The sequence below is a fragment of the Carettochelys insculpta genome, chromosome 11 (genome assembly GCF_033958435.1).
Source record: "Carettochelys insculpta isolate YL-2023 chromosome 11, ASM3395843v1, whole genome shotgun sequence".
NCBI lineage: Eukaryota > Metazoa > Chordata > Testudines > Carettochelyidae > Carettochelys > Carettochelys insculpta.
Genome location: NC_134147.1, coordinates 32306912 through 32319134, shown reverse-complemented (window position 1 = coordinate 32319134; position 12223 = coordinate 32306912).

Below are 12223 nucleotides of genomic sequence, written 5' to 3'. Positions count from 1 at the left end.
CATCTGCATCCTTATCTGCAAATAAGCTGCGGCTATCTGAGGATTTTCAGGGCTCTATTCACAGGGCCCGATTCAGCTGCCATTTCATGCAAGGAGCATTCTGAAGTCCCCATTGTGCATGATGCAATAGATTTGGAATCATGCCAGAGGTGCCCCTAAAAGAATTTGAAGGCAGTGGAAGACACACAGTTTATATAACATGACTTTAGTTTCAAACATGCCTGGTAATTTGGAGTGGCTCCATTTTTGACTGCCTAACTTAAGTCAAAAATGGAGGGTATCCAAACAGATATCTGAATATTTGGGTGGGTGTGGCCACAGGCCCCGAGCAGTTGGTGTATTTTCTCTTCCACAATAATAATAAATTACCTCAAAGAGTTTGGATTTCAGAGGAAGAAATGCCCTAAGTAAAGCACTGGACATAAGAAATCTGGGTCCAGCTTTGCCATGGACTTCCTGTATGTATTTGGTCAAGTGGAGTTAGCAGTACTTGGGGTTAGCAGTACTTCTTTTCTCTATTATTTTGCTTGTTTCTTCAGTCTGTAAGCACTTTAGGGTTGGAGTGGTCTCTCGGCATCTGTGTGTACAGTCATTAGCTCAGTGGGGCCCTGAACTCATTTGCTGATTTGAGATGTTACTGTAACACAAATAATCAGTAATAATAACTGAGTCCTCCGAAAGATCAGGTTACAGGTTGCTTTGCTATTAAATTCATATCTAAGTTCTGTTGGATGTTTTATAGCATATGGATAGTTGTGGCTGCTTCTTGTTTATAGTTTTGTTCCTCTTGTCCTGAGTACAGTCATTAAACCTTGCTATGTATCAACAGTAATAATCTATCCTTTGATTCAATATTAAGTTATGCTGGCTTCTGTAGTCTTTACTCATTGCTCAAGCTGCTCTAGTCTAAAGTTCAAGATGCTGGTCAAGGAGGGTCATGTCCAAATTGTCTGGGCAATGTGTTGGCTTATTATCTCTCACAGGCAGCCTCTTCTAGTAGAATTCCTAAAGGAGGGACAGGACTTTTTGTAAACATCTGCCAACCTCCTCTTTGGGTAATGTTCTACAGATTTAGGGCAGTGCAGCCAAGTTAAAAAACTATACACAGTATCACTGACCAACTGTTAAAATGCAACTTTTTGTAGGGTGCTATGCAGCAGCCATTTTGTACAGGAAGCATGTGTAACCCCCAAACCCATGCATGGGTTAGGTGCCCCATGTAGTGGTACCTAGACCACATCACAGAGAAAAAATGTGTCCTCTGCAGTCTAAGCTGAGAGGCATCTGGCCTTTAGCTCAAGTTGTAGAGGCACCTGTACTAAACTTCAGAGGCTCTGTAATCCAGTCTGTTTGTAGGCAATTACACATGCACCCTAGCTGTTGATTTTTAAAAGAAGAAATGAGACTCTAGCATGGGATCGAGGTGGGATGCAGGGCTAATTTGTATTATTGTCTTCTCTCTTCCACTGGACCTTTACCATGACTGACCTTCACATGGTGCGCCACTGAAAAGAGGAACTTCACTACCATAGCAGCAAACATTCTGTCATTTTTATTCATCGACGTGAGGAAAGTGATATTTTTTAAAAGTGACATAAAACCATTAAGCTTTGTCTTCTATAAAGCCTCTCCAGCTTTATAGAAACACAGAGGTAGCCGTGTTTGTCTGTATCCTAACAAAACAGCAGTCATGTAGTACTTTAAAGACTAACAAAAGAATTTATTAGGTGATGAGCTTTGGTGGGAGAGACCCACTTCTTCAAATATGGAGATAGTGCTGTATTAGAAATGTTTTTGAATGTGAATTGGCATGACGATTATATAACCATTGTTATATATTATACATTGTGTGTGTGTATGTGTGTGTGTATATATATATAAAAACAATGGTTATATAATCATCATGCCAATTCACTTTCTGCATCATTTGCAGCAGAGCACTATACTGTCTCCAGATCTGAAGAAGTGGGTCTGCCCCATCAGAGCTCATCACCTAATAAATTCGTTTGTTAGTCTTTAAAGTGCTACGTGACTGGTTTTTTTGTTTTGTCAGGTTTGTAGGCATAACCATATGTAACCCCAGAGGCACTGAGAACGTGAACAAGGAAGAGTGAAGTCACTAATCTACAGCCTTGGCTGGGTACTGGCTGGCCTTTAGCTTAGGTGGTAGAGCACAGGACTTTAGCCCCTAACGTTGCAGTTTCATTCCCTCCTGCTGATGATACAGGTTTCGGTCTTATACAGTGCTCAACAAGGGTGCATGTGGAGAAATAAAGCTGCTGAACATGAGGCTTCTTTCAGAACAGCAAGAAAAATCCACATAGAGATAAAATGAGAAACATAAATAGGCTTTACCATGCGATACTGGATGAGGGCTGAACTCGAAATGGAATAGGAAACACTTCTGGAGCCTAAAATCTCCCAGGATTCAGAATGAGAATGATCTTCAGTTGAAAGTGGAACATATTGGAATGAGCACATTGGGACAGTACCCCTCTGAAAGTGAAGAGTTTTGGTAACAATTTAGAAGGTGAACCTGCAAGCTGGAGTGGTGGGGAGTCAACTAGAGTTAGTCCAGGATCCACTGTAACAAACCTGACTGGGCAGGAGAAATGCAGCAGGGTTGGAAGTGATCACTAGAACCGATACCGCTGCAGAGAGCGTGGCTTGTAGAACAAGCACTCTGTAAGGACAATCTCTTGGGGCTGCCATTGAGTGACACTGACTCTACAGCCTCCAGATAGGTTTGCGTCATCCCTAGAAGACTGCCATGTGATTCACTGGAAGGGCAAACTGAGACTGGGACTCCAGAGGTGGGTTCAGCTCCAGGCTGTTCCACAGCCTTCCTGTGTGACCTTGGGTATTATTTATTGTATGATTGTAATGCTTAGGGGCCCCAATTGTGGATCAGGATTCCATCATGCTCACATGCAACATTGACACAAAACAGCAAGACAGGCACTGCTGCAACAGGCTACAATTTAGTAATAAACCAAGAGGCAACATAGAGATACAGCCATACCAACAGGACAGTAAAAGGAAACAGACGGTGTTGGTTGGCCGTGGTCTTAGCACACCGTCTCTCTCTGCAGGCTAAGAGTGCCCTGCCTCCCAAGGCTGTGGTAAGGAGAACTCCACTGTTGTTTATAGAGCTCTCAAATTCTTTATTTATGAGGGCCACACCAATAACAAAATGACACCAATTTTAAATAACTTTAGGATTCCAAACCTGTATCTGAATTATTACAGAATAATTTATTCCATTGCAATACTGGCAGGGCAGACCAGAGTCTTCACCAGGTCCTGGGGGGGAGCTCCCTCCAAGCCCCCTAGAAAGGGTGTGGCTTTGAGTAGAAGGGGTGGAGCTGGGGCTAGCCTCTGCCAGCCAGACCTTCAGTGCTGCTGCCACTGCATGGTGCATGCCGCTAGGGAGCACTCCTGTGGAAATTTAAAGGGCCTGGGGCTAACAGAAGCCAGGAGTCCCTGGTCCCAGGCAGTTCCCCTTTTGCCCCATCATCCCCCCGTCAGTGGCCCTGAATACTGGAAGAACCCTAGAGCTCTTTGATGAAATCCCGGCTCTGCTGAAGTCATTGGGAGTTTTGTCACTGATTTCAGTGGACCCAGGATTTCATCCTTTATCTACAGAATTCCTAAACTGCAGGAATCACCTCAGCAAGAAAACCGTAGCTAAAAGTTTTTCAAAATATAGCAAACCATCATGGCATATCTTTTTGGAGGAGAGAGAATTAGCCCCTGGATGTGAAACAGTTTAGTATTAGCCTCTGTATTGCAGAAAGAAAGGTAGCATGTCTTGTAGCCTGTTCAGAAATGTTCTAGCTCTGCTAATTCACACAGGGTGGAACAATGCAAATGATGTCTACTTTGCAAAATATTTATCTTAACAATGACTGGTGAAGCCAGATAAATCCATCACACATATTCCCCTTTGCAAATGTAAATGCAAATACCCAACTGATTTCCACTTCTAACCTAATGCAAAGATTCCATTGATCAGCAAAGTAAGCAAAGCAGTACAATTGCACTGTTGCAAATCAAGAATGTCTACCAATACAGCATGACATGGGGATAATTGTTGCAATTTAAGTTGGCAACAGGGTGGGAAAAGAAGAAAGAAAGGCAGGGCAACAAAAAGTTGGGAAAAAACTGTGTTACTGAATTGGATAGGTACTTGTATGCAAGCCATGTAAACAAAATTCAATTCATATACTTTATTTTTTAAAAAATAGAAAGATACTGCAAAGTGAATTGAACTGGCACATAAATCAGAAGCCATTTTGTCCTGTCAACCTAATTCTGTGTGGAGTGGAATGAAACAAGAGGTCCTGTTATTCTTGTTTCTGCCATTTAACACAGTACTCCTGGTTTCTGTGTTTTGAAAAACTTCAAGGCTCAAGAGATCACACTAGGTTCATGGACTTGGGACACACCACTCTAGAGCTGTTTGATGAGGGCAGGCAATATTTCTCTGGGGAGAAGTAGATTTTTTTCTAGCAGTGTAGTCTGGCTGGGTCCGTGGGTACAGTCTGTGGGGCAGATGAAGACCTCGGATTCTTTTTGTGCTACTGCATCTGTGTCTATGTATGTCTATGGTGCTGTTTAGGGTATGTCAGACCTGAATCTGTGCTGGTGACAAGTATCAGAGAGGTAGCTGTGTTAGTCTGTATCTTCAAAAACAAGTCCTGGGCCACTTCATAGACTAACAGATATTTTGGAGCATAAACTTGCCAGGGCAAAGATACTCGTGAAAGTTTATGCTCCAAAGTATCTGTTAGTCTAAAAGGTGCCACAAGACTTCTTGTTGTTTTTGAAACTGTGTTGTATCTCCCAGGAATCATACAGCACAGACACAGCTACTGCTTCATGCTTCCATAATTCTATCTGCTCCAGATGTTGATGGGGTCCCTATAATAATTTCTGGCTACAGCTCAGTTGCTTTAGTTTGTACCAGATTAACCATAACATATGGGCTAATTTTGCCATTCCCTCCTCTCCTTATGATGACCACTCCCACTCTCTGTCTTGCCTTCAGACGATTCCTTCTGACAGTGGCCAGTGCCAGGTACCTCAGAAGGAATGAACAGAACAGTAAATCATCAAGGCTGCATCTACATTATATTCTTCTTTCCAAAAGAGAATGCAAATGAGTGAGATTAGAAATGAAAATTAGGTGCTGATTTACATATCTCACATCTCATTTGCATATTCTTACACAAGCTTGCTTCCAAAAGAGATTGCTTTCAAAACAAAAACAGCCATGTAGACAGCGCTCCTTCGAAAACAAACCCGTTTTTGAAAAAAACCCTTCTTCCTGAAACAAAATAGAAAGAAGCGTTCTCTCGAAAACAGGGTTTGTTTGAGAAGGAACCCCATGTACGCTGCTGTTTTTGTTTCGAAAGCAGTGTCTTTTGGAAGCAATATCATGTGAGATTATGCAAATGAAGCACAAGATTTGTAAATCAGTGCTTCATTTGCATATTCAATTTGCCTCATTTGCATTCCACTTTCGAAAGGGGACTGTAGTTTGGACACAGCCCAAGTGAGCCATATCACGTCACTCATTACCGGCTTCTGAGAAAACTGACATCAAGGGCCACATTTCCAAACTAGGTGGATGTACAGTTGTGTTTACAACTGCCTCAAAAGAGAACAAACGCACTAAAAATTTGTTTTTTCCTCTTTGCAGGGCTTTTATAGTTTGCTCTTTTATCAGCCTGACGTGGCTGTCAAGCATAATTAAAATGGCTTTCGCTTCTCTCTCTTTGATTGCAGCTTGGTATAAAATGGCTTGTCTTAGGAGTGAATAGACTCCTCTGCACACTAGTGATATTGTCTTTTATTGTCCTGACTCCTGGTAGAAATAGACAAATGTGGACCTGGCAGGTACCTTGCATCCAACCCCCTGCTCTGAGACAGGACAAAGCAAAACTAGATTTTCCCTGACAGGTGTTTGTCCATCCTGTTCTTACAAACCATCAATGATGTGGTGTCCACAGCCTCACTTGGAAATCTGTTCCAGTAATTAACTACCCTTCTAGTTATAAACTTCTCCCAACTATCAAAGTTAAATCACCTTTGCTGGAGATTACGGGATTTATTTCTTATCCTACATGGACAACAATTGATTACTCTCCAGTTTCTAACAGCATTCCTGCAAATTCTATTTGTGGGTTGTTGGGTTTTTTTAATTCTCTTAGGGACTATTTGTTTGTTTGTTTGTTTTGCTGTATTTTGGCAAATAGGTCATGAATGAATAAAAGCTAACAAAACTTCCCCCCCAAGATAAATAAGTTGCTGATGGAAATACAATAATTTTCAAACCAGTTGCATACAGACTAGTTTAATCTAGTTTAATTGCTATCTGACTGGTAAGATTATAGGTGGGAAATCAACAAAAGTCTCATTCTTTATAAGGAAGAGCCAAGTTGGTCTATCTCATGAAATCAGTATGTTTATAAAATGAAATTCAGGAGAGAGAGATATATGTAAGTGGGGAAATGTGCCTGGGGCGAAGCTAGATACAAATTCAAGCTAAAAGTCTTGTGTTCCAAAACTTTTGTCTTATGTTTTCCACAGGCTGGACCAGGCTTGCTATACGAGTTCCAAACAAACCTCATTTTTTTAAAGTTGCCTTTTAAAACTAATTTGGTGCCACCCTGTGGCAAAACCATACACTGCAGCTGCATAAACCTCAATCTTGAATCATGGAATCCTAAGGCTGGAAGAGACCTGAGGAAGTCATTGAGTCCAGCCTCCTGCCCAAAGCAGGACCAACCTTGAATCTAATGCTATGGTTAAAATAATGTCAGCTTTGCTAGACGCCCTCTTCGTAAGCAAATAACTTTCAAAGATATGTGTGGGAATCGGTGGTCTTCTCATTCTGGCTTGGTAAAAATACACCTGGGATCTTTTGTTTTCTAAATGAAACAATCGGCTAATCAGCCCATAAACAACCAGTACTGCTAACATACAAAGCCAAGCTAACCTGGAAACAGCATATTGGCAGAAGAGAACCGGTGACCTATAGGATATTAAATTAACACGTGTCCGTCTCCCCTGCAACACTGTCTTCCATTCACATTTCACTTCCTGTTACATGTGAGGATTTTGATTCTGATTAACCTTTTCTTCAGTTGTTAATAATTCAATCCAGCCAGGTGTAGATAAAATTATTATGATTTAAGCTACACAAAAATATACCAAAATACAAAATACAGGTGACTGTGAAACGTTGCTGCAGGTTGTCAGATGATTTCAGTGAAGTTTCTGCCTTTAATCATGCCCACTTCTTTAGTGCCTAGTTTTTTATGAAAAAAATCATAGTTATTTGCTTAAATTTTTTTTGGCTTCACGTTTCCCTGCAGCAAGAGCAGTGAGATTCAAAAGAAACCAATAAATATGTGGTGCTCTTACTTATAACCCTGATTAGTGTCCTGTAAACAGAGTGCAAATAGTAATAGTTATATTGTCTTTGTGTTTCATTTGGCACTCAGTTCGCTGTCCCCATTAAATAAGATTCAATCATAACAACAACTAGGGACTATACAATTTCCTGGGTTATCTTAACCTAATATTGTCTAGGCAATTATTCTATGTGCATGCTGTTCATCTGCCTAATTTCTCTCATTTTTGTGGGAAAGGCCAGTCAGCTCCAGCAAGTATTTATCAGGATTCACCATCCATTTCACAGTGCACTCAATCTGAACTAATACAACAGGAAGTAATCAATAAAAGAAAATCAAACCAACCCATATTAACTGAAAAGGTGAAACTTTTGGTAAGAGGTTTCAATTTTATAGTGTCTCTTTCTTGCCTAGAGTCCTAAATCACATCCCTAAAATGGGTACATTTTAGTGACTAAGGTGCACATTTTTAATAAGCAGACGGCAATTTTTGGTTAATTTTAGTTCTGGATGCTGGGGCCCGATTAGCCAAGGTGCTGGGCACCTGTAGCTGAGCTTGAAATTCAGAGGCTTTGCAGAGACAGTCTCCCTGTAAAAGTTCTGAATCTTCCCACAATAATCTCTACTTCCAAGGTGGGCCCCATCCTGCTTGTGCTTAGATTCAGCTGTAACTTCAGTATGGTCCTGTTCTTATATTTCAATTAAGCAGCAAATCTAACAGACCACGCAGTGATGCAAACAGCCCTGCTCGCCAAATCCATTGCAGAACTAGGCCTGAGAGAGCTCTTTTTACCTGAGGTACTATTGCTTTGCCTTCTTCAGCTCAGAGTCCTGGTCCTATGGGCGTCATCTGTGTGGTCAAATACTAACTATGCATTGTAGTAAGAATACCATTCTTTTCGTGATTAATAGTTGCAATCATGCCGAGACAAGAGAAAGTCCAGATAGACTTTGAAGATAGACAGGAGAAGGTTTATCATCGCGATTTCTGAAGGTTAGACTCCTCTGGTGGAAAAACAGGGGCCCAATGGTGGAAACAAATATTTTGGTAGGTAAAGGAGAAAGATCAATTCCTAACATTTATTTTGTAACTTTAAAGCAGATGTAATTCCCTGAAGCATTAAAATGTGTTGCTAGAAAACTGTATAGTAATAGAAACTTCTAATTTGGCACATCCGTTCCCAAGGTGTCATTAAGCTAACTTGGTGACTTAAATGGCATACTCAGGTTTTTGCTACCTTTTACAGCTAGGGTGACAAGTGGCATGGAACTGCTGACTGAACTCCATTGTTCCTCAGGCAGCATGTACAAAATTCTCAGCTGCAGTATAGAGTGAGAAAGACAAGGGCAGGATCCAGCATTTTCTGTCATTTCCTGATTGAGTTTGCAGATTTAGCAGTTCTAAAAGCAGGGTATGTGCAGCCCAGGTGCAACTCCTTTGGGACTTAATACTGGGTGCTTTGTCACTTTAATATGAGGTCCTGAGTTATAAGCATTGCTTTTTTGCCTGGTTTCCCTCTCCCATTCAGAAGACTTGCCAGGCTGTTGTGGGGTGACTCAATGTCAAAGGTGTTCAGCTCCCCACATTCCTTTTCTCTCAATTTTCTGCAGGTTTGGTTTATTTCTTCCTGTTTTTTCTTCTGTAATCTAAAGAAATATGCTTCCTTTGCTAGAGCTAAGGAAACAGGACCCCTGTATGGGTTGTGTAAGCCATTGAAGTTTATATTGTAAGTAGACCTATCCCATAGAACTACTGAGTTGGGAGGGGGGAAGATTTCATGGTCTACTATTCATTTTAGAGGCTTTGTCTGTTTGTCTATTTGTTGAATAACTTCTCCTAAATTCATCTTAGAATACTCAAGGAGATGATAGAGGAGATATCTGAGCCTTTATCTATCATCTTTGGAAAATCATGGGAGACAGGAGAGATTCCAGAAGACTGGAAAAGAGCAAATATAGTGCCCATCTATAAAAAGGGGAATAAGAATAACCCAGGAAACTACAGGCCAGTCAGCTTAACTTCTGTGCCAGGGTCCAGTGGTCACAGTATCCAGTTGTGAAAATCTGAACAAGGCACTTATTTCATAGTTCCCCTTTGGAGTAGAAACATTAAGTAGGGAATGGATGTGTGTATGTGTCAGTCCTACAGTGGAGGCCGATCAATACCTTTGTTAACATTATTATTAGACTCATTATTTACTTCCCTTTGAGACAATTCCTTTGAAATTACTTGTTAGGCTGAACATTTAATGCACTGCCTAGAACATCTTGAGGTCAAATATGTTTCTTTGAGCCCCAAAGGGCATTAAGTTGGAATGCTAGTCTAACAACACTTTGAATTAGAGGGGTTGGGGGGCTCATTCTGCACAGAGACAGGATAGTCCTCTGCTATGAACCCCTGAACTAAAGATGTGTGTCTCACACTTTCCCAGGCATGAGTTGGCAAACCCTTTGCAAAAAGGCTGTGAGCCGAAGTTCAAGGCAATCATGAGGAGTCACGAATTCTTTACTCCTACGACAAGTAGTAATAGCGTAGCTGCTTTGCAGCCAATACTCCACCTTTGGGTTGCAGTAGTCCCTCTAGTTGTTGTGCATCCCACCCAAGATGGTGACAAATGTACATAGTTAAAAACCCATTGGCCCTGCCTCCTTACCTTTCTAAACATCCCTCAGTCAAGCTGCCAGGAGCTTCCATAGAACGCAGCTCTGTGGCAGTTCTTGGCCTAGATTTGCTGCCTAGCAGAAATACACCATTTTCACTGCCTCCAAAGCCTTCCAATTTACCCTAAGTTTTAAATCTACACAGCAGTGTCCCCAAGCCCCAAAGCTATGAAACAGACCCAAATATAATAACAAACCTATAGAAAGGGAAAGAAGGACAACCCATGCAATTACAGACCAGTCAGTTTAACTTCTGTACCTAGAAAGATAATGGAGAAAATTATTAAACAAATTCATAATTATGATCAAACATATATAAGTTAATAAGGTGATAAGTAAATATTGTCATGGATTTATCAAGCTCAAATCATATCAAACCAACCTGATGATCACTTTCTTTCACAGAGTAAGAAACCTTATAGATGGGGGAAGTGGTAGATGAGATATATCTAGATTTCATTAAAGCTTTTGATACCATCTCACATGACCTTCTCATTAACTAGGGAAATAAGATCATGGAGCTACTATAAGATGGATGCATAACTGGTTGGATAGCTGTTTCCAGAGAGTAATTATCAATGGTTTGTAGTCATGCTGGAAGAACATAACAAGTTGGGTTCCACAGGAATCAGTTCTAAGTCCAGTTCTGTTCAGTGTCTTCATATTAGATAATGGCATAGAAAGTACATTTATAAAGTTTGCAGATGATACCAAGCTTGGAGGGTAGGATTATAATTCAGAATGATCTGGACTATCTGGAGAAATGGTTGGAGGTAAATGGGATGAAATCCAGTAAGGACAAAAGCAAAGTACTTCACTTAGGAAGGAACAATCAGTTGCATACATACAGAATAGGAATGTAAAATCCCATTTAATTAGTTAACTAGGTAAACCTGAGGTTTACCTGGTTAACTGATTAAAGGGAGACTGAACAGGAGGAGGGGATTCTCCCAACCCAGCTGGTCTGGAGTGTCTCCCTCCCCTCCATCCCCACAGTCTTACCGTGGGTTACTTCTGTCACTACCTGCAATGTTCCAGACTCACAGCAGACGTAGGCTGCACCAGATGTCCAGAGCAGCTGCTGCCCACAGCAGGCCCTGTGGAGCTGGCGCAGCTCTCTGCCCATGTTGATTGGAGAGCTGCTCCAGCCTCCACTGGTTAACCAGAACCAGTAAGCATCAGTCATTAAGGGTAATGCTTACCAGTTAACCAGCTAACTGGTTAACTGCTCACATCCCTCATACAGAACTGGAAATGACTGCTTAATGAGGAGGACTAGAGAAAGACACTACTGGTTCATGGTGAACCGCCAGCTAAATATGTCAACAGGATAACACTGTTGCAAAAAAATAGCAAACCTCATTCTGAAATGTATTGGCAGGAGTATTGTAAGCAGGACAGGAGAAGTAATTCTTCTGCTCTACTCCAGATTAGACCTCGGGTGGAGTACTGTGTCCAGCTGTGGGTGCCACAGTTCAGGGAAGATGTGGACAAATTGGAAAGAGTCCAAAGAAGAGCAACAAAAATGAATGAAGGTCTAGAAAACATGACCTATGAGGAAAGATTGAAAGAAATGGGTCTGTTTAGTCTGCAAAAGAAAAAAAAACAGAGAGGGACATGATAACAGTTTTCAAGTATCTTAGAGATTGTTACAAAGAGGAAGGAGAAAAATTATTCTCCTTAACATCTGATGATAGGATAAGAGGCAAGGGGCATAAACTTCAGCAAGGGAGATATAGGTAGGACATTAGGAAAAATTTCTTTCTAGCTGTCAGATTGGTTAGGCAGTGGGATAAATTTCGTAGAGGGGTTGTAGAATTTCCATCACTGGATATTTTTAAGAGCCAGTTAGAAAAATACTTGTCAGGTATGGTCCAGATGGTGCTCGGTCCTGCCACGATTGCAGGTGACTGGACTTGATGACCTTCCTTCCAGTCCTGTGATTTTATGATAATCTGATTTATTACAACCATGAAAGTTAAATCTAAATAAATATATCTTTTCCAAGCCCTTCTCTCAATCTTTCTGTTATGGTTTAATTAGACAGTCTACTGCACAGCATATTGTAGTTATAAACTCTCTGGAACGTCCCAATCTTTATACCTCAGATTAAATGGCTTTATTTCAAAGGCACAGTCCCT